This window comes from Taurulus bubalis (assembly GCF_910589615.1).
Source record: "Taurulus bubalis genome assembly, chromosome: 5".
Classification (NCBI taxonomy): domain Eukaryota; kingdom Metazoa; phylum Chordata; class Actinopteri; order Perciformes; family Cottidae; genus Taurulus; species Taurulus bubalis.
This window is the reverse complement of record NC_136593.1, coordinates 27,532,182-27,559,335: the sequence shown is the minus strand read 5'-3', so window position 1 is coordinate 27,559,335 and position 27,154 is coordinate 27,532,182.

Sequence of the window (27,154 nt, the reverse complement as noted above, 5' to 3'; positions counted from 1 at the left end):
TGTACCTGTGCATGTATCTGTGCATGTGCCTGTGCATGTGCCTGTGCATGTACATGTACCTGTGCATGTACCTGTGCATGTACCTGTACATGTACCTGTGCATGTACCTGTGCATGTACCTGTGCATGTATCTGTGCATGTACCTGTGCATGTATCTGTGCATGTATCTGTGCATGTATCTGTGCATGTATCTGTGCATGTACCTGTGCATGTATCTGTGCATGTATCTGTGCATGTATCTGTGCATGTATCTGTGCATGTACCTGTGCATGTATCTGTGCATGTATCTGCACATATCTATAAAAAAAAAACATTGCAAGGCATATCCTCAGACTCAAAACACAGATCTGGAACCTGCTTTTACTCCAAACCAGTCGGCAGTTAGGCATTTCTGAACCAAAAGCTGGTTTAATAAATACACAACATATCAAGGAAAAAATATATTGGTGTGTGTTAAAATAGTGTCAACAAAACGTAACAACTGTAATCGTGAATAAATTACAACCTCCCTGTTGGTTTGACGCAGCCATGACCCTCCGACCCTAAATACTGACAACACCTTCAAGTATTCACTGTATTTAACCTCTCTCTTGCCCAACAGATTGTGTGTATATGTATATATGGTACAATATGTATTTTTCCATTGGTAAAATCAGGAAGTTTGCAGCAGAACTGGGACAAGAGGCCTTTAATAGGTGGGAAGGGACTATTCAAGTGCTGCAGTTGATGCGAAGCATCAATCTTTTATATGCTTTGAGGCCACTTCAAATCAATTTCACCCCAGCCGCTTCCAGGCTAATCATGTGGCAGAGGGCAGGCAATGCGCCAACCCGTCTGGAGAGGAACCCAGACAGACAGACACCCGGTCACACAGACAGATAAGCAGACAGACAGACACACATCCCCAACCTGCAGCGGCTCCGATATGGAAGGAGTTGATCTGAAATGACGGGCAGTCAACCATTCCTGCCTCCACAATATTTGCACTCTGTTTTGGTTCACACATTTATTCCAATATGCATGCAGGTGTATTCGCAATATTTGAAAAACTCAAAGTCAAGAAGAAGCTCCGATGAACACGTCAGGCGAACGGCTTTTGAATGTCTCGCAGAAGAAAAATTACAGTTACACCTTTTGTGGATTCATAAAACTATTCAGAAGCGTGTTATGGATGCAGAGCATTACGGAGCGGTTCACAACGTGTCATCCGGAGCGCTCGTAGCTCACGCAGGGCAGCGTGTGCGTGTTCGGGGTTACTCTCTGCGTGTGACGCTGAGCACGCTGTGCGGCTGAGTTAGTGCTGCATATGTACACGCAGCACGCCGCTGTGTTTATTCTATTGACTTATTTGTTCTGTCCATCGACTGTGTTGCCTGTAGCCACGGCTCGCTTTTCTCCCTTTTAAATCACCACCTCCTAATTATCTGTCACATTTTCTGCTATCCCATGCCAAAGACACACAATGGCTGATAATGACCCGGTAGACAGCATCTATCAGGCACTCCGCCATTGATTCCTCTCTCTCTCTCTCTCTCTCCTTTCCCCCCTCCTCCCCTCTCCTTCCTTTCCATTCTCCTCCCCTCCTCTCACTTTGTTTCTCTGTCACTGCGTGGCTGGCCTCCGCCGCACCACAAACCTAACGCCAGGTGCTTGAAGCCGAGATGCATCATCCTAATGCATCGTTTTATGGAAATGCCGCTCATCTTTCTTTCTTCGGTTCTCGATCAATATAAATGTGTCAACACCATTTTTTTTTGGTGGTCAGGAATTGTGCAAACACAACCAAATACATATTAGGGCTTTATGTGGCAAGTTTGAGTCAGAAGTTGCCACATTAAAGTCTGGAAAAGTGCCTCAAGTAGAAGCTGTTTAACTGCTGTCACTGGCTGACTGAACAGACAGCAGGGAGTCAGAGTGGGTGACGGGCCAATGTTTGGCCAGAATGGACTCCTTTATGACAGTAATGTATTTGGAGTGTTAGCTGCCTCGGGGCTGGAGAGAAACTCGTTCCCCTCCCACAGTTTCTGCTGGCATCTGTCCCTCTTGCATGCCTCACCCTGAGCCACCACCCTCCCTCCCTCCCACCCTGCCTCCACTCCTCCTCTTGCGCTCGCCCGCCCCCCAAAAGCGTCACCCTGCCGAGAGCTCAGGTCATTACAGCAAACTGTCACGGCTAACTGTCACACGGCCCGGGATGCCGGCGTCACCGCGCCCGGCTCGTTCCCCGGTCCAAACATAGCATCCGTCTCCTCAGCCGGCCTGCCGACGCAGCGAGACCCGTCGGAGAGGAGGCAACTTATTTACGGGAGCAGCAAGGACCTCTGGGTCTTTTGAGGCAGAAAGGGTTGTACGTTTCCAACCTGAAACAACTGAATAAAGATGATTTCAAAATAATATATAATATATACATGTTTTATTTTGTCTTATTTCTCCAGGAGAAAGTATTTCCAAGTACGTTGCATGTCTAGATAGAAATGGACTTTCAACTAGCTTGTGGTCTAAAAATATAAAATGAGCATTCTAAATATATTTAAATATTGTTTTTAAGTTTTACAAGTGGTTGAATGTGCTATTATCATTGTTCCATACACTCAGTCTTGGGGGTAACGAGTTACAAAGTAACGGATTACAGCAACAATATTACTATTATAGGTAACGAAGTAAAGTAACGCATTACACTCAAAACATTGGTAACTTCACTACTTTACTAGACCTCAGTAACGCGCGTTCCTGCGTTACCCAAGACATTTGTACCAGTCCGAAAAGTTCTCTTTTCACACGACACTTCCTGCATGAACAATAGCAACAAGCTGCTAGCTAGCGCTGCTGCTGCTACTGCCCGCGACCCCTCTGCCCAAGTCGGGTGTCGAGCCTGGTCCCGCTACCTTCGGTGGTTTTTGGGGAGCTAGCGGAGGTTAACGGAGCGCTAGCGGATGTTAGCGGGAAGTGACGGAGCGCTAGCAGGAGCCCCAGCCGGCTAAAGCGGGGAGCTAACGGGGAGCTAACGGGGACCCGACGTTAACGGTAGATTGTTCAAGCAGGAAGTGTCGTGTGACTCGCGCGATTATTATGATTGGAAATTATATTAATTAATAATAATAAATTATTATTGAAAATTGAAAACAAAGTGATGAAAGAGCCATGATGTTTGTCCATGTATCTTTGCAGTTAATTTGGACATTTGCTAAAAAAAATGTAAAGTAAAGTAACTAGGAGTGAATTTACTTTTCAAATGCAGTAACTAGTAAAGTAATCTAGTTACAATTTTCAGAAGTTTCTGAGTAACTACCCCAACACTGCATACACAGCAGTGGAACTCCAAACATCGAGGAATGTCAAGAAAATGAAAGGCTAAGTGAAATGTTTTGCTTTTGTTAATGCAAGTTAGTTTTTTGTCTTTTTTTATTCTTCTTGAATTTGGCTCGAACTTTTTCTCCCGACCACTGCTATGTGTTTGGGTGAATTTAAATCATTGTGGGCTGTTGAAAAAAAACACCACTGCAGGGAGGTAATGTCTGACAGCCCGAAACAGGAAGAGAGAAGTGTTGTTTTATTACTAGAGGGGTAATAACAGCGCAGATAGCATCTATCAGCAGGGTGCTGAGGAGAGGCAGAAGATAAACTGTGGAGCACCTGAGCACAGATGATGCTTGACACTTCAGAGGGAAGGAAGCTAGGACCGCTGACAGAGTCAGGGACGGGCCCCCGTCACCGCAGCACGACGCACCAGGGGGAGGTCAGGAAATATCAAACACACTGAACTCAACAACAACTGTGTGTGTGGGTAGGTGTGTGTGTGTAATATATGCATGTGTTTATAAGGCGCCTGCGGCACTGAATTACTACTGTTCACAAATGTGAAATGCTTTTGACAATAATAGAGCGTTTTCTGAATTTTACAGAGATACTATGTGACCAGCTTTGTGTGCAAGTTATATACAGAATGTGTGTGCGTGTGTGTGTGTGTGTGTGTGTGTGTGTGTGTGTGTGTGTGTGTGTGTGTGTGTGTGTGTGTGTGTGTGTGTGCACCTAGTCAGCTCCCCAGGGCCCTCTCTCTGGGTGAGTCAGTCTAGTTGCTGTAATCACTCTGCTCACAACCCTCCACTCCAAACCTGATTTGGCCAGATTGTTTCGTTTTCTTTTCCCCCGTCTCCCTCCCTCTGTCTCTCTCCTTTTTTTTCTTCTGTCCTCTTTTTCTCCATCCCTCCTTTCAGCATCCCTCGCTCTGCATTCCTGCCGCCTCTCTTCCCTCCCTACCACCATCTTTTCTCCCTTCCCCTTTGCGGTAATGGCAGCTGATTGATGGAGTTTGTTTAGCTTTAATTACACTGCAGGTGAGTGGCCAGGCCGGTTCACGCCAGTGAAGCAGAAAACTCAACTTGGTTAGCTTAGAGATTGGATTTCCCAAAGTGGAAACACTGTACAGGGGAAAGGTCTTCAGACTGTTGTATTCTGTTGTTGTTTTGTTGTTTCTTCCTCCCCGGCTGCTCTTCTTCATCGTATGAGCTCATGAGACGGATACAGTATACTTCTCAACTAAACACCCATGATTCCCAAGCTATTATCCTTTTATTTTGCTTAGCATTTCATTTTTCATCACATTATTTCTTTGTTTGCCGTTCTGAGGATCCGAACCACGCAGAGCGTTTGTTGTGTCTGTTGTCGCTGGAGACACAAAAACAAACTTCTAAATCACGTAAGCTCCTCTCACTTCTGCTGAGTTCACTCTCTTGGACTCCCGCTATAAATTTTTCATCTGCCACACATTTAAATGCTCATTAAATTTAAATCTTTAAAGCGATTAAGGCAGAGTGTGTGCCGGGTTGAATGAATGGGCCGTCCTTACCGATGGTGTCGTACGCAAATGGAGCATCGCTTCAGCTCAGACAGAACTTTGAAGTCGTGGATGCATTATTGATCAACAGCTCATGCTTACTTTTACAGCTGATTGGTAATATCATATCAGCTGATTTGCTTTGGGATGACTAGAGAGAACCGGTCACATTCAAGACATTAGGAGGAGGTTTTGTTGAGGAATGTCTGGCTCGTGCTATGATGTCATTTATCTGTGTGCCATGAATTGTATATGTGCTCTCTGCCCCGGGGGATTTAGTGCTGCTGGCAGAATCCTTTAGGGAGCTCCCTCGAGAGCGGAACCTTCTCCGTCAAGTGTAACTATAAACCCATTCACAATAAATAGTATAACTCTTTGACAGTAAGTGCTTTCCCTTCCAGGTAATTAAAGCTCGATATCCATCGTTCAGCAGAAGGAATACTTTGTGTGTCGGCAGTCTTTAATTTTTACGGATGCGATTGTGTGTTTCCAGAGTGCTGCGCAATTATTTACCACTCAAACAGCGTCGAGTGGTATTTCTGACGCGGTCAGGCAAAGTAGGTGCACCTCTGTGAGTGGCCGACATTAATCAAATGATCACAGAGGAAAGAAATAGAGAGAATGTGGAGACACGCTTAAAGAAAACCTGTTTAACTGTCGGGTGTCAGCGCAGTCATTTCAACTCTCTCCCAACCGTCAGTTTGACTGCCCCTCAGCATCTGAATCCTAGTGTTTTCGCAAGATTAGAAAAATACATTTATATCTAGGAAGGGAGCGGGTTGTCTTCCACGGAGGCCGCCATCTTGCACCGCCATGTTTCTACAGCGGCCCGGAAAGGACACTGGCTTTCTCGTCTTACGATATTTAAAGGTAGGCATGCATCCCGAAATACGGTAATATGCGGCTGATCGATAAGCTCCAATATCACTGGTGTTAAGTACTTTTTAATGTGTTGATGTCATTTGTTACCATGCAGCTTGGGTGAAGTAAAGGGAACTCAAGTTGACGGCATTTACGTTTGTTACTGTGAGTGCAGTAGCATATTTGCGAGTAAAAAGCCCAAAAGAAAATTTCAAAATGCAAATAAAATGTAGGAAGAAATGCATGTTATGGTAAACTAATGCAAAGTATATCTAGGTTTGTTTTCCAATGTACCTAAAATAGTTTGAACATGTATTCTTCATGAATGAACCATGCTCTCTGGAGGGGTGAATGACTCCATTCCAATACATATTGACTTAATTGTTAGTCATGGTGTTGGTGATAAAGTACAAACTATATTTATTAGGATTTTTTGGTTTCTATACAACTTTTGGATGATTAGCATGCACCGGGTCACATCTTTGCTGTCCCTAAGAAACGAACATACCGGGAGGGTTAACGGCACTTAATTCACTTCTCTCACAGCAAAAAGCCGCCCCAAGTCCAGACGCTTGTTATGTTTCCCCTTAAAACTCCCTCTTAAAGGAAATATCTGGCCCCGCTGATTTGTACTTGTTCTTCCAGCCATGCCCCAATCTCGCAGGACACAGAGCACTCACTAAACAATTTCCTGCTCCCTTTCTTTCAATGCTGGAGCGTTTCAGGACCACGGACAGAGCCAGTGGCTGCTGTCTGAGGGGAAAAGATTATTTTAGCGACGCAGAGCCTCACAGCTACAGCGGGTTAGCATTATTTGCATTCCCTCATCTAAAATGGCTGTGAGTAGCTAACCTCCAGCTACAACTGATTGCGACTTGGGGAAGGAAAGCACAGAAGCGTCTCCCATAATGTGACAATTGTATAGTTAGAAATGCAACACATCGGGCCACTTCTGCAACCACTAACACTTACCACCCATTCCACACCACTAATTATTGCTTGCCATAATGGACCAATATGTAGTTGACGTTCACACTGCATGAGCAGTGATTGGCTTGATTTACTTGAGGCTGATCATTACTAAAGTAATTATCATTCTATATGCGTTGCTGTGTTGCATTTAGAGTGTTCATATTATTGAGTAAGTGCTAAAGTAAGCACCCATTACCATGCTCCGTCTTATTATCTCACCAAAAAGGCAGAATCTAAAGTTAAAAATGATAAGAGAACAGACACAAATACAGAGACTCAGTGAAATAGAAAGATAGAGAGACTTTGTGGAGCGCTGTGAGGAGAATATATGATCGTTTAGTCTGTAGAAAGGAATTCTGAGCCGTACCTGAATCACATAGGGGAGAAAAGCTCTGTATCTTCAGCAGGGATCCAACCCTAACATCTCCTGTGACTCCACTGCTCCTTCACCTTACGTCCCCTACATACTCCACAGCTATCGCTGCATGCAAACGACTGCATTAATTAGTTATATCGCATTAATGCTCAATGTTACCACCGATGAATACACCTTGGATAATGTCTATGGCCTTGAACATGCATATACATATTTCCAGACCTGGTGAGAGGCCAACCAAGCAGACACAGAGGATCACATGAGCGTGACTGTGGAGAACCGGGCCGGCCCGTGTGCACCTATTGGATCTCAATGTGTCACGTTGATGAAAGTGTGAATTTAATCAAAAATCATGCAAATCATCTTTTGGTTCTCTTACCATGTCATCCTAAAAGGAAATCAGTAGCAAGTTGTGTAAGTGGAAAGCAAAATGGGAGAGAGAGGAAGAAAACAATGTAAAGTAAATAAGAATAAAGAAGAATCCATATCTGCTCGTGGGATTAGAAAAGGGACATTATGCTGTTAAATGGCATGGATTGAGAGCCGAGTGCCAGTATTCCCCCACTTCCCACTATACTAGTCATTAATTTATCCCCGCTCACCTCTCTCCCCTTCTTCTCTTCCCTGACAGTCCAATCCCCGAGAGGTGGTCCTCTCTCTCAGCTCCATCTCATTCTCTCTATTCTCCCCTGCCTCTCCTCACTCACTCTATCACTCTTTGTTCTCTCTTTTATTTTCTCTCTTACATCTCCAGGAAGTTTCAGCAAAATGGACCATTCAAAATCAAAATCAAGCGTCCTGGGAGTCTTACCTCGTCTCGCTGTGGACGCGTGCACATCTATACCGCACATGTATAACATCCCATAAACGCTTCAATGTGAACATACAATGTCATATTTATTTTTTGCATTAGATTGAATTGTGTCATGGTGGTCCACCTTCAGTGTTTCTTCCTTCAGCTCCATCCTCAGCACATGGGGTTTGGGGTCACAACGTAGTTTTTATAGCGCCTAATGGTGGAGCGTGAGTTTTGAAACCTGGTCAGGTCTCTTGCTCCCGCTGGTACTTACATATGTGCTCCACTGCCATTACCCAAACCCCACAGCACCCAGGAAGAGCGTCTGATTGCTGTCATCAGCACTGAACAATCATTGACTTCTCCCTTGTTGGGCTCAAGCAGCAGCCATATACTGATGCACTCATAACTTTCTATTAAGTTTGTGACGGCTGACTGCGCTGCGCTTCACTTACGTCTTATCAGCCCTTCGCCTGCATTCATTATCCTCCTCTCCAATGGGACGATAGCGGACATGTCCTAGGCTCCGCCCTCTTTGTTTACACCTCTCTAACTCCATTAGAAAGGATGGGAAGCAGAACAACAGGAGTAAGTGATTTCACTCCGCCCCGGCGAATGCATGATAACCGTCACGTGCGTACAGTACTCTGTGCTTCATATTAATATTCCGTGGTGACCTGGGGTGAGACAAAAAGGGAACACCGACGCCATCTTCACATCGTATCACTCATTCTTTCCCCGTTTACTGGAATAAATGGAGGATATGATCAATGCGGCGGAGGAGCCCACAGTTAGAATTAATGAGCACTCACCCGGCTCCTGTAATTTGTCTGCTGCGCTATTGAGTCGTCTTATTTCAACGACTGATTTGTTATTGCTCCAAACGGCTCTTTCCCCGGGGCGGTTTGAAGCGCCTCTCTGTGAGCCGTCGCCAGTTGGCCGATAAACACCTTCGGCGAACGTCTCGGGCGTTTTGTAGAAATGTGGTGCGGGGTGTGATTTTTCATCTGACTGACAGTGAGATGATTCCCTTCCCCGCTCTTTGACTGATGGATCATTCTTCATTATTCATGAAACTGCAACAACACAGAATGTGACTGTAAATAAGCACTATGGGGTGACATACAATACAATGGAGGCCAGATTGGGAGGTGTGCAAATCAATAAATGTAATATTCAGAGGGTTGTGGTCAGGAGATGTTCATCAGTCTGTGAAAGTATACTTGTATAACTCGTTCAATTAAAGCTACGGATGGTGACATCATGAGCTTTATAGGACTATGAAAGTGCAATCTATTACACTTTAATTGTCAAAAATAAATTAGCAAATCCAACTCATTTGAAAAGAAGCAAGTTGCACATGGTGATATTACACAGCTGTGTGCTATCGCTGCCATGGAGCTGGATATTGCTCCTCTGGATAAAGGCATTATTGGTAAATGTATCATCATTATACCACCTCAGTCAACACCTCTGGTAATTTCATAAGCAAGGCAGGTATCACAATTTCCAAGCATAACTAAATCCACGACAGCAATATTACCCATAAATCATCGGGGGGCAGAAATCTTTGTGAGGCAAACAATGTGAAAGGATGAGAGGGATACTGGAGCGCTGAGCGTTTATCAAGCATTGATAAAGCCAAACAAACCCTGGCTGTTTGTTGTTGCCATTAAGGGGCCGAGCGGCGCTCTGATTGGAATGTGCTGACAGCGCGACTCCTGGAGATACAGCGGGACGGTTAATGAGTCTGATTCTGTATTTAAAATGGAGACGAGCATCAAAGACTCCGGACTCAGAGAAGCATGCGCAGTGACGCCAGAAGCTAATCATCTGCCTTCTCGGTCCAGAGTGCAGACCAACATGAGGCGTAGTAATAAAGTGGAGTGCAGACATTCATACAGACAGATGAACAGGGCTGGGTTCTGCATGCGGCAGTAATCACAGAGGGGCTCCTCATTGAAATACACATAAACAAAGCCCTTTTTGATCTTCAGAGGAGCAGAATTATTGATTGGAGCTCTATGTGGTCAGTTAGGTTCTGCATTCGAAAATACGAGTGCGGCGGGGCGAGGCCCGGGAGGGGGGCAGCCGAGGCGGAAAAGAACCCGAGGCTAGAGCGTCTGTGTCGAAGACGTCACGGGCTGAAGCGCCGACAGGTGGCCGCCGTGCTTCGGGGTACAGGCTCACCTGGTGGAGGCCGCGCCTCGACCCCCACCAAGACAAATGGAGTGTTTGATCTGCAGCTCCAGGCTCAGACCAAACACAAACGCAGCGCCGCTAATACAGCTGAGACTGTGTTAGCCGAGTGCAGTCGACTCACGGAGTTAACAGTAAACACTTCTTTTTTTTTTAATAGTTTTTGGGACTCCTGAATAGTCGCGTATCAAAAGCAACTTCGTCAGAACTCCTGAGTATCTTCAGAAGAAGAGTCTCCTGTGAATTATGCATTTACACGACTAGTTTGTATCCCCAAATATGTTGTTTGGGAAAAGGTATTTGCTGCCTGCAATACGTTTTGTGGCAGTGATGAGAGAAGTGCTGTTGATGGTCAGGGTGGATGGAAGGCCTCGCAGAGCGCAGGACTCTGACTCTGAAGACGTGCATGTTTGTTACGGTTAGGAAAATATCATGTTTCTTAAATATTAATAAACTAAACACGCTATTGTTGGTGCTTCAAGACACTGTGGAATGATCTGGGAAAGACAATTAAACTCTAACTCCCGAAACAAACATTTCAATTGTTGTATTATGCTACAAGGTTTTATAATTATGTTCCTGCAGAGTAACTGTATATGTATGTATTAGTTATGTAATATCAATTTCTCCAGGTCAGGGTGCACCTTCCAATAATTCTGTATCTTTGCCGTCTACAGAATCGTTCAAATGGAGATAAACCTGAACACGTTGTATAATTCCAGGACCTGCACTGGGCCGTACTTACACATGGTGATGTCACAGTAGTGTAAATGTGTGTGAAGAATAAAAAAAGGAAAGTTTAAACAGAATCGATCACCGGCGATCGGCACGCAATGCATGCTGGTTAGCTTTGTGTCCGACTTGGCCCCGACTTGCTCTGACGTCATGCACACTTGGTCAACGATAATCTCACGAGATCAAGACGGCCGTCGATTTCAGAGACAGGCGCCGCAGTAGTTCTCCACCGACTGCGTGGCCCAGTGCATGATGGGAAACGCCTGGCTGTCGCCACATCAGAGAGCTGATTGGCTCTTAGATCTGACAACAAACACCACGTGTTGGAGAAAATCCTTATTTTATGTGTAGTTGGAATACTTAACGCTCGATTGTTGACTATTAGTCTCATGTTTGATCTTAAAACATATCTTGTGTGGTTTATAATACAAAATCGTATTCATACAACACACATAAAAGCAGTAATGTATTTCACAGGCAGACATAAAAAGAACAAAGGATGCAGCTACACGCACATTTCTCCATAAATATATATTTACAAACACATGAATGAATCCAAACGTGATCTGTAAACTACAAGTAGACAAAAGATCGGAACTACCAGGAAGTCATTTTTCCAGGTGAGCAGCTCTAACGAACGAGCCTATTGTCTGTGTTTGGAAAGCTACACAACATTGTCCCATGCAACCAGCCAATGAAACGGGGCCTCAGATCCTATTGGACAACCCAGCAGGCACTTTGTCTGAAGCGAAGGTCGTAACCCGTCGGTTTCCCTTTGTCACCACTGAGCACTGTTTCCAATTTAGACACGACGTGAACAGCTGAGTGGAATTTGTCCCGCCATTGTCCAGAGCCGAGGCCGTGAAAAGATAATTGGAGCTGTTAATGTCGTTTGCGGAATCCTCCCATAATTCAATCCCATCGCCTTTGATATCTCTCGTGGCACATGTTTATGATCAATTGTGGATAACAACATTTGTATTTATTATTATTCCGTGGTGCTGAAAGGGGCAAAAGGCAGCTTTAATTCCAATTGCAGTAAGTAATTTTCATTAAATGTCAATTTGTTATTAATTCAGAGCAACGCTGAAATCAAATAGTGTTCATTAATCACTGTGCCGTCCGGCGGGCTGCTAATTAAAATGTTGGGGGCGAGCTCGTTATTCACTGGCAGACCTGATTGTTAATGTCGACTCATTGTCCTCCTCCAGCACGCTATCATTTATTTTCTTTGCTTTTCTTGTAAACTCTTGTTAATTATTAAATTGCTTTTTTGGACCCTTTGTGACACTTTTCAGATCGCCATCAAAGCGCTGCCACGGAGAGGAACTCGTCCTCTGGTCCGGCCCCCCCTTCATGTGTTCATGTTTACACGTGTTCATGTGTTCATGTGTTCACGTGTTCACGTGTTCATGTGTTCACGTGTTCATGTGTTCACATGTTCATGTGTTCATGTGTTCACGTGTTCATGTGTTCACATGTTCATGTGTTCATGTGTTCACATGTTCATGTGTTCACGTATTCACGTGTTCATGTGTTCACATGTTCATGTGTTCATGTGTTCACATGTTCATGTGTTCACGTGTTCATGTGTTCATATGTTAATGTGTTCACGTATTCATGTGTTCATGTGTTCATGTGTTCACATGTTCATGTGTTCACATGTTCATGTGTTCATGTATTCACGTGTTCATGTGTTCATGTATTCACGTGTTCATATGTTCACATGTTCATGTGTTCACATGTTCATGTGTTCATGTGTTCACGTGTTCATGTGTTCACATGTCCATGTGTTCATGTGTTCACATGTTCATGTGTTCACGTGTTCATGTGTTCACATGTCCATGTGTTCATGTGTTCACATGTTCATGTGTTCACATGTTCATGTGTTCACGTGTTCATATGTTCACATGTTCATGTGTTCACATGTTCATGTGTTCACGTGTTCATGTGTTCACATGTTCATGTGTTCACGTGTTCATGTGTTCATGTGTTCACGTGTCGGTCTTTGAGGGTTTTGATTGACCGACTCATGTTTGTTGTAATGCACACTTCTTTTAGAATCTGTTTTATGTCTATCATGAATGAATGAATGAATATATGCTTTATTAATCCCCGAGGGGAAATTTGGTGTCGACGTAGCTGCAATTTACAGACAAAAATAAGATATAAAAACAACAGGGATAAAAGATGTATACAAGAAGAAGAAGAAGAAGAAGAAGAAGAAGAAGAAGAAGAAGAAGAAGAAGAAGAAGAAGAAGAAGAAGAAGAAGAAGAATGGAAGAAATTAATGAAGAAATGGATTTTGAATGCAACTAAATAAATCATAAGCTATTCAATGGGAATGTAAAACTGTTATAAACCCATCGGCTAACATTAATAGTTGTGTTGATTTTCAAAATCAGCACCGTTCTCAGGAATCAAGCTTTTTTCTCTTCAACATTAAAGAGACACATGGCGTCGTTCCACAAACAGGCTCTTTTCAATGACATTGCCCTTTGATAATCCGAAAAGTGTCCAACCCCCTGTCTGAAATACTCTGCAGAAATGCCACAGTCTGTGTGTGCTAAACTGCAGCACTGTCGAATTTCCCATGGATAAGATATGGCCATGGTGCCGGGTTATTAAAGTGTGTAGTTCAACGTGATTGAATAATTAGCGCGAGGCGTTCAAACAGAGGTCTACTCCCCCAGCAGTGGGCACAGAGGACCAAGGTCGGTGTCTTCGACTAACACACCTCAGCCAGGGATATAACCTGTTTTCCTACCCCTCAATTATGCATGTTACCCACCAGCAGCCATATGTCTCTGTCAATACCTTTTCCTAGCATTCAGTGGCGGTGTGTGTGGGATTGGTGTGCGTTAAATAATGCAGTACGGAAAGGTCAGGAGGGAGACGAGGAGAGGGTCAATGCTTTGGCGAGTTGCACATGGGGGTGGTTGAAGCCGAGGCTCCGAGAAGCTGCCGTTAATTTCCAGGTCAGTTCCAATAATGAAATGCATACGGTAAATGTCAAACAGCAGCCGTCGACGAGTAATCCACCTCAGCTGGGAAATAATGAATGGCTTTCTTTAAGACCCCGACTAACTCCCTCGCACGGAGAAATCAGCAGGCGCTTGAATTATTTTTAGGCACAACCTGCTTTTCTGTGTCTTACTTCTCAGTTTGTGCTTTCAAGTTGATTTTAAACTACGCGTACAGGTCAAGGAAGCTGACTTTCGTTTCAAAATGTTGACGTGTGATTGTTCATCTCTCACAACAGGAAAAGTGTTTCATCTTCCAAAAAACAATGACCGGACAAGAAATAATCCTGGAAAAGATCTCAGAGTTTAAATGTGAGTGCATGCATTTGGGAGATGTTACACTTCTGACGGCTCTCGGGTTGCTCCATCTACAGATTGTACTTCCGTATTTTTTATTTTTTTTTGAAAGCTTGCCGATTATATGAGTGTAATTTGAGCAAAAGGGAAGACCATGCCGCTTTTCGTCTGGTCGCTTAGGACACATGTCAAACATATTCATACACAAGATAGTCAAGCACAGAGAAGGGGAGAGGAGACTGGTCGAGCTGAGTCTACTCCACCATCCTCCTTGAAAAGATGATTGTGGTAAATATCTCATATTTGCCAACATCCATCCATTAAATTTGCTGCAAACTTAAAAAACTAAACAAACACATTATATTGTTTCCGTTTACTTTAAGCGCTTTCCCATTTTTCTCTTGCTTCAATGTACCGTATGCAAATAAATCAACACTTTGGGGAAATGTGGTTATTTACACTACTCTCATGTCTGTAAGGTTAGTTTGGGAGTCAATTAGCTTAGCTTAGCATAAAGGCAGCAGGGTGAAACACCAAGTCTGTCCAACTTCAAAATAGTTGCTGTTCAAAGACGTGCCTCCCAAAGCCTCTGAAGCTATCCCTCCAACATGTAGCCTGTTGTGCTCATCAGCAGCTTCAATGTGAGAGCATCTGGAGAAAAGAAGAAAGCAGATGCTTCTATATGACATTTGTATTAACTGGAAATAAGAGCATCAAAGGCCGTACTTATGGAGTTCCTCTTTCCTCCTATGAACCTCAAATGCGTTCACATTTCAACCAACGGGTCGCCTTACAGTAGCCGGGTTCATTTTGAACAAACGCAGCAGCTCTTTGTGTCTGAAAGTGAAAAGAACGGCGACTTTGAAACGCCGTCACGGCTCTCCTCCGTCGCGCTGAATGAAGACACCTCGCCTCTTATCAACAACAATATGCAGAGCACACCGCTCTTAGTTGCATTGCCATAAATTATTGAAGTGATTGTTGGGAAGATAACAACAACACGGCTACCTTTAGTGGGAGACGAAAGCTGTAATGAAAGGGGAAGAGAACTCAAGGTGAGCGTGACTCACAGACTACATTATCTTTTGGTTGCTCTGTTCCAATGTCAGCGGCAAAGACAGATTCTCCTTTCATCTGTGCCCTTGTTCTGTTTCCGTGTGCGAGAGCATAAAATATGCCGGAATGTGTGAGCTGTGCGCTCGGATGTGTGCGCAAAAGTGAGAGGAATCACTGGAGAAGCATCCGTTAGTTTGAGAGGCGTCGGGAGGGCGGGCGGGCGAGGGAGGGAGGGAGGAAATGACTAACGGCCTTTTGTGTAATTAATGAGGACAGCGTTGATTTCCGCCGATAATTTAGCATGGTTGCCAGCGCTTGACTTCTGATCCCCATTTACCCTGGCTCTGTCTCTATTTAGATCATCCTAGTGTGGGAGGAGTGTGTTAACCTTGGAGAGTACACACACATCACAGGCAGATGCACAGAAACACACAAAGCCGATCCACTTCCACACACACAGGACCCCCCCTGAAGCCACCCACACACACACACACACACACACACACACACACACAAACATTTAGACCTCATTCCTCTGTTTCCTTCCTTCTGTTTTTTTTCTTCTTCCACACACATGGATCAACCGCGCACACACATGCAAACAAGGGAAAAGGCATTTGAAAGCACACACACACACACACACACACACACACACACACACACAAACACCCACAAGCACCTGAGGCAATGGAATAAATGCATCTTTAATGATAGCAGATAAGGACTTCCAACCAGGCCTCTAGTCATAGCTCAGTGATTTGGCTAGCAGGGAAAGGGATTGTGAGAATGAAAAACAAGCCAGTGGAAACTTCTGGGCCTCCAGGAGTCAGCGAGCAAAAACCCACAGCCAGTCAGTCGGACGGAGAGGAAAAGCTCCCAGCTGCTCTTTCAATATGCTTTCAGATGCTAAACAGGAAGTCTATTAAAACAACAGAGCCGCGCCCGTCGTGCTTTTCAACATGCGAGTCGGAATCAACGCGCACTTCACAGCTGAATTGTATTTAAACGACTTGTGTTTTTTTAAGTGGACATCTTGGTAATGCCAGTGTGATCGGCTGCTTTATTGCACCTGTTAATGAAAGTGCTAATCACTTTCTGCAGCGACACGCCAGCAGATGTGCGAACACGCATGTGTGCGGCGGCCGAGATGACGGCAGCGGCATTGATCACAATACATCCGTCTGCGTTATTGTTTTGGAGGCTTATTGTGTATTAGCAACATATGTTGGCTTAAGGCTCACCATGTTCAGGGTCCTGTAAACCCCTGATTGACATGCAAGTGCCGGCATTTTTATTCATTCACTTCTATCCAAACATCAATGGCACTCAGCTGTATTGCGAGCCAGAGCTTAAACAAATGGCACGATTCTCCCCCAGGCCTCACAGCTGACATTTCCTGGATTTATTATGCATGTGGATGGGCTGCGGGGAATTCAGGTGCGACTAGATAATACTTGCGCTATAATAGTGGGTTTGTCTGTCTTACAACAACACAAATGCCCATATGGCACAGGGGAACGTGGATGTGTTGGTGTTCAATATTTAAGTCCTCCCCGTGACAGGACGCATATACGTGCCCTTACATATTTTAAATTCTTAATTCCACTGTTGCTTATTCTTAAGTCTGTTCTGTCGTCATGCTTTTATAGAACAAAGAATAAAGCATACTGCCTTTGCTGAAACGTATGCATGAATTCAAGCATAAAGTTCAGTTATATTCTAAAGGTAACTCACGTTCACGGTCGTATTATGGCGTTAAAGGCTCACTTAATTTAACGCCATTCCAGAGTGATGCTTCTATAGGAAGCTAAAGTGCAAGTGTGTGTGTGTGTGTGTGTGTTAGTCTTCTTTCAGCCTGACTCACTAAGCCCACCTGTCAGTGCATCCATCACTGAGGCTGACTAGTTCTGCGTAATTAAACCTCACGCACACGAGTGTAACGTGAGAGAACCCCCCGCTCCCATCCATTATTCATGGTGTAGGTATTTTTTTTTAGCGGCTTTAGCGATGAGCTCAAAGCTCGTTATCGGAGACTCCGGTGTTTTAAAGCAGGGCTCCAACCTTGGCATCGACGTCGGAGGATGTAAAATTAAAAAACAGCACTCCGTCTGCTGGGCAGTGCCACGCTGCCCTCACACACTCACACACCCCGCCTATTCCCAGCCTGCAATGCCACAAATGATAAGCCTCTTATTCATATGTAAAACAGGGGCGGCGGGGTTCGCCCAAATGATCCTACTGTTGGACTTCTGACGAGAGCGCCCCCAAATGCCGCGTGAAACTCATTAATCAGAGACAAGCCGGTGTTGCTGTTGTAGGTGAAGGCGGCTGAAATCCTGGCCAGAGGTTAAATATGCCTTCGATTGTCTGAGATGTTGTTTCTTCTCAAATAGAGAGAAGATATACCGATGAATGAACTTCACTGCAACACGTTAAAGACACGTTATTGTGTCTTTACCAAAGGTGGAACATCTTTATTATCATCTGTACATCCTGTTTCCAGGGCAGAGGATAGGAACAGTACATATCTTTACTAAACTGTTGCCAACATCACATTCTACATGGTTTTAAATTCATATGCACATCGCCTACATTTATAACACAAAAATACGTCTTCCATCCCCTACTCTATCAAACCTGCAATTATAAATCATTCCACACAAATGATATGGCACTTTAAGAGGAAGAGGTGGTAAAAAGAGATGGATCATCACCAAAAATGGGAACAGGACAAAAAAGAAATCCTGTCAAGGGTATTATGGAAGTGTCTGAGAAGGAAGGCCATAGATCAAAGCGTGGGACGGCCATTTGTTCCTGAGGAATAATAGCTGTGATGTGTGTCGGACCCGCTGACCCGCTAGAACAATAAAGCAGAGTTGCGGCTGCCTAAGAGCAATGACCTTGTACGGTGGAAACCTGCCCGAAACGGGGAAAAAACGAGAGATGGATGGGAAGAGAGACGCATGAGCAGGGAGAAACAATTACAATCTATATAAAGGCTGATTCCTGTCCGACACTGCCACTCACTCTGCTGGGAGAAGATTGTTGTCGGCTTTCTGTTAACAGTAGAGTGAGAAAGGGGAGGGTTTTTATAGGGGATGAAGGTTGCAGAGGTGCACTTCAAGACAGGCCTCTGCTGCTCCTCAACTATAACGTTCCACTAGCGAACGTGCCGCTGCCTTTTAAGAGTCGTTGTGTTGCTCCTTCGCTCACGAGAGAGGGTTCAGGCGTTGGAAGTCGTGAGCTTGAATTCGATAAACCACTCACAAAATATTTGTTTCCACAAGCTGGTACCAACTTTTTATAATGCAAAGGAACATTGTCTTCACGACAAGATGTGATTCACGTCAGACTGTTGTACTCAACGAGGAGCTCTGAAGGCTGCGTCTAAAAACAAGTGAGGTGTCCAGTAGCCGAGACAGAGGATTGCTTTTGTCACATCGGAAAAAGTGTGAGAGGAGAAATATCCAGTGTGAGAGAAAAATGGCAAGGGACAAATCAAAGGACGGAGCCATTCAGCCACCTCCAAGATAGGTAACAAAAGGCTTTCCACGAGCTGTGGGCTTCTCAGCAGATAAAAGTCTGTCTGGGAGACAGGGCGGCAGGCTGGGTTTCATTGTGCTGCCGGGGGAGGCTGCAGACAGTGGTGTGAAAGGAGCCATCAAGGTTGAATGGGTGAGAAAAAGGGATCTGTGGGAGCAAATGAAAAGGGCCTGGATCAAGCATGCCATTGGTCTCAATAGGATGAAATGACAGCGCCGTGTACGGAGGTAGTCGACATGTGACCGGCAGCAGCCGTGAAATCACAATGAAGGAGACACATCTGTATTGGCTCTGTTTCAATCGCTCACACAACTAATAATTGTGTCACAGGAAGTGACAGTGGGTTTTGCCCATTTGCTCTATAGCCGTCTGACTAGAAATAATTATGAAAATGATTTCTTCTCTTCGCTTTGCTTGCGACATCTTCTTCAGTGTGGGCCGACACTGTGGACAGGTGTCACCGAGACACTCAGATATCGTAACGCTGAGTCTTTTCTTCTTTTTTTTTTACTTTTGACTAATTCAACCTAAAAGAATCTGCAAACCGTCGCATTGTGGAGCAGTTTATTGGAGGGCTTTGTAAGTGGAGGCTGAAACACTGTGATAGCTTCTTCCATTCTGGCCGTGCCCATCGGCTCCCTCAGAGGTCGGCACTCTCAAGACGGCCTTTTGTGTGTCAAGGTTCACCAAAGTTGAGCGTGAGCGGAAACATTGGTGTGTATGTTGCACCTGTAAGCGAATCCATTGATCTTGGCAATCCCATTGTCACGGTTTGGGTTTTTCTGGGTTCCCGTTTTATTGTGACGTCCTTGTCTTGTGCGTCCTCTGTGTTCCTGCACTTCCTGCCCCTGTGATTGTCTGTCTGATGAACTGTTGTGTTTTAATTGTTTCATGCATAAATGGGTGTAGCGCTTTTATTTTGACACTGTCATGAAGCAGGAAGTGAGAAGCAGGAAGTGAGAAACAGGAAGTAGGAAGTTAAGAGCTGTAAACTGCAGGGAGCATGGTCATGGCTGTGCGGCACCCCATGTTTAATCCACAGTAATCCTTCGCCTGTATTCCTCAGAAAGCGATGACTAAGAGTTTTATATTCTTCACGTGTTGTACAATTAGGAATAGGGACGGTTAATTGTGAACATAAGGCTGTTTATGTTTATCTGCTATTCAATTAAGATGTTTTGTATTTTCTTTTCTAGTTTTACTCTGATTCAACGTTGTCAAGATGATTTGATGTTGAAGTCAATGAAGGAGCAAGAGGTAAAACACATGGGGAGAACAGTACAGGCTATCTGTCTCTATATGTGTGCCCTGGGATAAACCAGAGACCTGTCCCTGCCTTCGCCCAATCCAGCGACCCTAAATAGGACTGATACATGATGACTGAGACGTTCACAATGGTGGTTTTTCAGATGCAGTTAGTCTAAATGAGTTTAGCAGGGCTTAACTGCTCTGCAAGACTCAATCATTCCATCATTCATAAGTCTCAGTCGAAATCATTACCTCTGAGCCGCTGTGAAAATCAGCTAAATAAGAATAGGTCATTCACAAAGCACGGTCAGCGAGGATCAAGACGCGTTAAGCTAATTTGAAGTGGGCGGGACAGGATTTCTCATATTGTGTGCTGTGACAAAACCACAGTGATGGAAATTACAACCCGGGCCTGAATTTGTCCGAATGGCACCTAATAGTTCCCGTTTACATTTAAGCACTCGGGGAAACAGAATTCATAAATCACGAGGGTATTTGTCATTTTAAAACCACAAAACTCCGACCGGCGAGATTCAACCGGCGAGGGCGGCGTTTGATTCACGCTTCTGGAGCGGTGCTCTCTCTCTCCCCTCGCACGTCCCGACGTCTCCAGACACCAGGTGGTGTCACGGCGGTCTGCTGGCATGCAAATGTGTCCCCAACAACGCTTCAACTGCTACGATTCCCCCATTTGTCACAGGACATGTTCATTACCCACAGCTTTGGGCCCAAAATTAGTGTCGGAACAAGACATCCCGGCTGTGTGATGAATCCACCCGCTGCCGCCTTGTCCTCCCGTTTCAGATCGAAGGGTCTCCTTCCTCCCCTTTCCTCCCTCCTTTGCTCCGCCGTGTCCTTCACTTCTCAATGCCTCTGCTCTTTATTTCCTCACAAAGAAATATTAGTCAACAAGGCTGCGCGCAGCAAGGGCCCAAACCTCGACTCCAGAGGACGTCACATTACCCTTCCAGATGGTGCGCTAATGTTGCAGTGGATATCAAGGTGTTCCAACTCATCATAATAAGAGGGATCCATTGGCGTCAACTGTCATTGAGTTATAACCTTGCAACAACACGTGGCGTCTTCGCCGAGGAGCGTCGGCGTAATGCTATGGTAACCTTGTCGTGAGGACAACAAAGTGGCGAACAACGCTGATAGATGGAACGCACTCGCTGGCGTCACGCATGTTGTGTGTAGTCAGTAAGTGCGCGGAGAGGTCAGGCACAATAATTACATGCCGCCTGATCTGAGGAGCTGTTATTATTCCCATGCTAGAGTTGTTTGCGCGACAGGATTGGGGTCAGTGGAGAGAATTAATGCACATTTAGAGCCTTTAGAGCAGATCTTCATCAGCGTAAAGGGAAGAGTGCAGTGTTTGTGTATCATTTTACATATTTGTGTTGTGCTAAATGCCCTCTCCGCTACCCAATAATGCAGACGTGTGTCTTGGTTCCTGGCAGACTCGACCACTTCACCTCAGGTAACGTACACTCGCCACCGGAGAGGAAGGACAAAGAGACACGATGCACAAAACCCCTCCATAAAACAACAACGTAACCTTCCCCTTTGCCTCCAAAAAGACACTGCAACATTTTACGCCACGCCACCCCCGTCATGTATTTATGATGAGCCCCCCCCGTAATGAATGCAAAGCCGGCACGCAGACGTTAAGTCATGACAGAAGGACAGCGGACCCGCCCCACAGTTGGAGAAGACAACAGCGTACTTCCCGCTCTCCCTTCCCGGCCCCTCCTCCCCCACTGTGGTAATGGTTTCTCTGACCTCTGTCTCCCCATTACTGTACGCTTCACCCAACATCAGCCGTCAGACGGCATCACTCATCAACGCGCATCAGACATCGTGAACGCACCGGCGCCGCCTCCACCGCCCGATGCCTGCCGCATCCGCCGGTGACAGCCGGTGCTTGTAGGATGATAGAGATGAAGGGAACTGTGTTTGGGATGGCAATGATGACCCTGATGATGACCTAATTAGTAGAGTGTTTGTCATGACCGAGGCGGGGAAGAGTGATAGAGGGGCAGAAGTAAAGATAATGAGGAGGAGCTCATATGGTCGCCGTATGCAGACGTGTGAATAAGCGCTCCCTTTGCGTCTGATCCTGCAGCAGCGATAAGATACGTTTTGTTTTACTTTCTCTGCTTTCTCTGCTTGACTTTGACTTTGTTCCTGTTTTTGTTCCTATTTCTGGGATGACCTAATAAGCTGCAGTAAATACCCTGGCAGACATATTGTTTCTCTGCAGCTTCACAGCACATGTTTACTCCATGGGACATTTGATCATAGTTCAGCTGCCTCTCACACTGCGTCTATAAAGAATGCAATAAACAAATCTCCACTAAGCAAGAGTTTAGTTGACTGCTGTCAATGTTGCATTTAAGCGTGTGGTCTTATCTGTTTGTGATTATCTAGCATGCGGTCATTAACCATTTGCAAACCGTAGGCCCATATTGGGGTCTGTGCCTCTTCTTCCCCCTGCATTCATATAGTTCAAGTAGTCGTATGAACCCCAAATGAGTTTAATAATTGTGTTATTTTATATCTTAAAAAAAAAAGATCTTTAAATTTGCATAAGCCCTCCCTCTTGCTGCGTGACGTGTTTTTAGAAAGGTGGGGGCTACACGAAAGTCGCAGAACAAGGAAGTATAAGACAGAGCAAAACAACAACAACTGTTAGCCGTTTTGTGGTCGCTCAGGTACTTCTAGGGTGTTTATAAGGCTACGGATTGCTTTGTTAGAATCCCACAAGCCCGTACAGTTACTGAGATGTGCTTGTTAGCTAACACAGCTGACGTAGGATCGTCGGAGTTTACATAAGTACTCAAACTTAACGGTTACCTTAATTATTTTTTAAATCATGTATATCTTCTCACAAGGGTTGCGGTATTGTAGAACTTTAAATGAAGTTAAACAACGATGTGGTTCCGGAGATAATTAAGGAAACTTTAAAACAAAATGTTGAGGATTTTCTTGTCCAATAGGAGGCGCAGGGGGCATGGTTTACAACGTGGCTGTGTTACAGCCTTCAAACTCTTCATCTTGAACTTCCTCTCAAAAGGCTCCTGAATATGTTGACAATGAAACCACCACTGTGCAGATGTATAGTTTACATTTTGGTTTTCTCACTCACATCTGAGTGTACAGCAGACATGATTTGTGGAAGATGTTTCCGCCCCCCGCTGTGTACCACATGCCATGCCATCAGGACTGTGACTGTACAGCCGTTCTTCTGGTTTCAATGATGTCAATCTCTTGTCTTTGATTGGCCGTCAGCTCACCATCAGAAGCCACGTCAAGACAAAAAGTGTCCTCCTCTTCTTTTCTTCTTAATCAATATAACTTTCCCCCAGGTGAGAATTAAGAAAAAAGGTTTCCGTGATAGTCGTACAAATTAAATTTCCAATTGAATTGTTCTTCTCGCGGGCAGGTGTGTTTTTGTCACATGTTAACATTTTATCACTGATGCCATCTTGACAGCTTCCCTTGGCAATGCTCAGATGGTGGGTTATTAACACACGCTGAGAGGGACGAAAATCCATATTCCACAACTTGTTGTTTGTCAGTTTGACAGTCGTCAGCATTAACAACGTTGTCAGCCTGCAGGAAACTTAGCAATTACCTCTAGACTCTCAATTAATGAGCTTTATGAAAGCGTTAATATTACTGTTACAGAGCCTTATCAGACCTCGCCAGGCTCCTCTCTTCCCTCCTCCTTTAACAGGAACAGGGAGTCGAGTGCACGATATATTTGTTTCAGCTTTAAAATATAAATGTATGTCTCCACACAATGTGTGTCACTCTGTGTTTGTGCCTTCTTTCACAATATGGCTCCTTTTAAATTGGAGGCTCTCAGTGGTAAAGTGCTGATTAAAAGTAAGCCTACTAATACAATTACACAAAATTAACTCAATATCCTCTGAGGAAAGTGAAAAAATATGACTTGGAAGAAGAAAAAAAGGGGGCCAATGGTGGACAAACAAAGATTAAAGGAGGAATATAGGAGACTCGGGGCATTAAAGTAGCAGCAAACAAACATTCTCTATGGAAAGCTATCGTGGAGAAATTGAGAATTTAATATTGTCAACAAATCCCACGAACGTTCATGTACGCTGCTGCTGTAAACACTCACTAGTGCACCACATGAGTATTAATCACATCTGAAAATAGTCTCCATCAAATGCACTATTTACCCATTAAAGCAGCACAGTACTCACACACTAGTGCATTTCAGATGGGGATTAATACACATTTGTAATGTTTTACTTTTGTTGAAAACTACTGTCCCCAGCTGTTTAAGGTTTAAGGTCATTACTGATTCTGTTTTAGAAAACAATAAAATGGTTTTAAAGAGTTAGGATGGAGAAGTCAGAAGGCATAGACACTAATGCATTGTTTGTTTTTGGTCTTTTTATGGGATTCATTGACAATTACAAAACATATAGAATAACCCTATCTTTATCCTTTCAATTACATGAATAATGACAACTATATGCAACAGAAGCCCAGTGTCTTGCTGTGAAAATACATGTCCAGGTTCAAGTAGTTGCTCTTTGGCTGGGGAATGCTCCCCAGAGAAGGAAGTGTAGGGTTTTGCCCTCAGGCTGGCTCCTCCCCCAATCAGCGGCCCCTGTTGCCATGGGCTCGCTCCCCTTTGGTCCTGTGGCTCATGGCGAGTTTCAGACATTCCTTTATTGCCCTGCCACGTGAATACTTACCCCACATGTGAGGCGGTAATAGTCACATCTTAATTTGTGTTATTTGGCAGCATTGTGTTCTTCATGTGTAGGTTCACCTGCTGCTGTGTTGCTGTTTCCTCCATTTTGCTTGTTTCTGCTTCTGTTCTGCATGTTTTTGCTTTTCTTGGGGTGTAAGTCGCCAGGTTGGCTTTTAGTTGTTTGTTTGTGATGGTTTTCATTGATTCCTTTAATAAACTTCTGGTTTATTTTCCCCAAACATGTCTGGCCAAATATCAGTAAAGAATCTGTGTGTCCATAACGATTCTAAAACTATATCTTTGGGTCATTAAACTTGTATTTCTCGGGGTGTGAGTCGCCAGGTGGTGTTTGTTTCATCCCCCCATCACACCTACATAGAAGTAAAACAAATAAACAAGACCACCCAACAAAAGTACATCAACCAGCACTAAAACATGGTGTCTCTATAAGCATAACCCTTGCATCACATTCTCCAGTGTGCTGCATTGCATCAGGTTACATCACAGGAGCGCGTGGCCCTCAGCTCATAGCTGACTCATAGCCGCCGTGCACAGACGACCAACTCAAAGAGATAAACGCTTATCTCCACAATTACTGCCCATCATGCAAATAACACATACTAGAGATAATCTAATGGTTATCCTTCATTTAGAACTTCAAATTAAATGTTGCCTCTGACCTGTAGACTGGGTTGCTTTGTTAAAACCGCCTGTGGTTATGCAACATCTCCTTAGAGCTTAAACCACAAATACATTTATGTGTTAATCTGCCCCCCGGCGCCTGGCGCACAAGCCTCCTCCCGTCTTTTATCAGCCGTCTTTTATCAGTCTGCTCGTCTGGCGTGGTTCGGGAGCAGGCAAAATACCAGGCCTATAAAACGGTTTCCCCACATCTGCTGCTTCATATTCCTGGCTCAGATTTGTGAGGCTGGAGCCAATGTCAATGTCAGCGTCTGAAGACCGCAGGTCTCCAATCACCCTCCAACAACCCCGAGCTATCCTCACTGAAATGGGCCCCAGATGGAAATGGTGTAAGACTGTGAAAGAATCGTGTTGACAGAATTCAGGACCCAGTTAAAGGTCTCAGGTTTGACAAGACCGATTCTAGCCCGAGGCCTCCTCCTGCCTCTACAGCCAATCCTCTATCTCCCTCCGTCTCACCCTTTCTCTCCCTCCCTTTCCCCTCTGTCTTTTTGAGCACATGTACTAGCAAAAATTCAAGGCTTCTTATTTATTTATCAACTCATCATGATCCCCTCCCTCCCGCTCCTCAGTCCCACAGGCAGAGATACCTAGAGCAGCCTTTATCTGAAGTCTCCTTTGTCCCCAAGTTCTTTGGAATTGTTTAACAGGATTATTACTGAGGTGACACAATCCATTATACATTCAGTTGGAAGTGGGAGAGTGATTTACATTAAGAATAAATTTATCTCCCCTGTCTACTTTGTTTCTGACGTAATTGTGTGCAGAAATGACCTCCACTCAGAGCACAGAGGGACGGTGCGTGATAGAATTAATTTGGAATTTGTTCAGATGAGGACAAAAAAAGAGAAACCTTGAGGACTGTGGACGTGGAATCTGAGAGAAACACTAAAAAACGTCATGAAATAAATGAACGGCATCCTATTTGTTTTGTGTGAATGTAAGTTGCAAGATAACAGATTGTGTATTCTAACATAAAAACACATTACATGCTTGACAAGACAAGTTTTTTTGAGAAAGCATCCAATGTAAAGATGCATTGCTTCTACAGGGCGGTGTGCAAGAGATGAATTCTTCAGTGTTGAACAAGTCGGCGAATAAAGCAAATAAACCAAACTGCTGACATGCTGAAAAGGACTGTGGGTGTTTTTCCAGGTTTGCAGAGTTTGTTGCCTAGTGATGCACATGTAATTGCAACTAAAACTGACATAACTTAATGTATTCTGGTATCAAATTAAATTTGCACGTGTTACAGATATGAGTTTTCCAATTGAAGCCCAATTAACTAAATTGATTGATGCTGGAATGGCTTTCAGCACAACTGATAACAAGAGCGGAATAAACAGAAACTACGTCCAGCGGGTCGTGATACTCGAGACGGTCGGAGGGACTCTCCTCCGCCGTGGAAGCAGCTTCCCCCACCATGTGGTAAATGGTTTGTGACTGCTATTGAGTGATGGAGCCGCTCTAGGATGCCCGACGCTAATGTGCTCTGCACACAGTGTTTCATGCTGCATAGCGAGCCCCATTCAGAAGATGTCTTTGTGTGTTCACAGGACCGCGCCAGACACAAAGAGGAGGGAAACGCTTGAAACGGTTTGACTTCCTGCCGCCTGCGCTTCATAAAATAGCCGGCGATCCGGACGAGGATGAGCTGCGGGGGAAAGAAATGCATTTCAACCACAAACGAAAACTGCTTGAACGGGTTAATGAACGTGTTGTCTAACGGCTTTGAAAAGCGTTGACAACGCTAAGTAAAAGCAGCGCTCTAATCTCAGCT